Raw genomic sequence first — 1,926 nt, forward strand, 5'->3', positions numbered from 1 at the left:
AATAAATTACTACTCATAATGAAATATACCCAGAAGAAAGAAAAGCAGTAGACATTTCTCCAAAGAGGACACACAGATGGCCAATAGACATGAAAAGATGCTCAACATTACCAATCATCATGGAAATGCAAATTAAAACCACAATAAGATATCACTTCATACCTGTCAAAATGGCTTTATCAATAAATCAAGAAAAAACAAGTGTTTCAGAGGATATGGAGAAAAGGGAACTCTCATGTACTGTTGGTGGGATTGCAAATCGGTACAGCCACTATGGATAACAGTACGCGGTTTCCTCAAAAAATTAAAAATAGAACTATCATATGACCTAGCAATTCCTTTGCTGGGTATTTACCTGAAGAAATCCAAAACACTAATTTGAAAAGATAAATGCACCTCTATGTTCACTGCAGCATTATTTACAATAACAATGATATGGAAGCAACCTAAGCGTTCATTGATAAACGAATGAAGAAAGAAATTGTACATATATACAATGGAATATTACTCACCCATAGAAACGAATGAAATATTGAGATATGCAACAACATCTATGGACCTAGAGGGTATTGTGCTAAGCGAGATAAGTCAGACAGAGAAAGGCAAAACCATATGATTTCATTTATACATAGGATCTAAAACAATAAAATAAATAAACAACACAGAAACAAACTCATAGATATGGAGAACCCGTGGATGGTTGACAGATGGGACAAGAGGTGGGGGGATGGGTGAAAAGCGTGAAGAAGTACAAATTGCCAGTTAGAAAAATAATCACAGGTATAAAGTATAGCATAAGGAATACAGTCAATAACATCTTAATAACTATATATAGTGTCGGAAGAGTACTAGACTTAACGAGGTGATTGCTTTGTAAGTTATATAAATGTCTAATCACCATGTTGGATACCTGAAAATGACATAGCATTGTATGTCAACCGTAACTGAAAAGTTTAAATTTTTTTTTAATTTAAAAAGAATATTTCCTCAGTTAAGTAGTTGAGTATAACTGATTTCAAATGAACATAACATAAATGTAAGAATTCTTCATTAAAAATTTTTAAGTAAAGTATAGCTAACATATGATATATTAGTTTCAGGTGTATACCCTAGTTATTCAAAATTTGGTATTTGTATACCAAAGGAAGTGATCACCATTATAAGTCCAGCAACCATGAATTCTATTGATATAGGTAAGAGGAAACTTCTGATAGGAAATGCAGTTGCCACTGCAGAATTAACAGGAAATCTCTGTAGAAGTCTAAAGGAAAGCTGTGATACATCAAGAACACATCTGAGACGGCATCGTCCAAAAGCCTGGATGCTGTTACTAAGATTGTATGAAAATACCTTCTACCTAGAAAACACACAAACACAATGGAAAAAATGACTGATGACTTATAACAGCAACTAAAATCATTGCTGAGTGAATAACTGATAGGTTTTGTAAGCATGTACCAAACAAGTATTGCCCTTGCATAATGTTATGCTTATTGGCATTTTGCAAGCATTTGGCACTTTGAAGATTTAGGCACAGTGTTGTACTAAACATATACTATTTTTTAAAACATTCTTTCCTTGAATAATAAATCACTGCTAACTTTCCAATTAGGTAGTGGGTCGAAGACAGAATGGATCCCTAAAACGGATGACAGAAAACTGTGCTCTGGGCAATTTTTTAGAAAGGTATTTGAAGAAACAAGGTCAAAATAAACAACCATATCTGCTCAATATTTCCTACTGTACACCAACAGAAGTAAGCCATTTCAAACATTTTCAATGTCATATAACCTTAGTTTTAAAGGATATTAAAATAAAAATTTCTTACCACTTGTAGAATCACAATCATGCTCGTAATGATATGATCGCCACAGCCCATTTACTTGCAGTATGCTTTCTGGGATAAAGATCGCTTTATCCCAGACA

The sequence above is a fragment of the Pteropus alecto genome, unplaced genomic scaffold (genome assembly GCF_000325575.1).
Source record: "Pteropus alecto unplaced genomic scaffold, ASM32557v1 scaffold392, whole genome shotgun sequence".
Taxonomy (NCBI): Eukaryota; Metazoa; Chordata; class Mammalia; order Chiroptera; family Pteropodidae; genus Pteropus; species Pteropus alecto.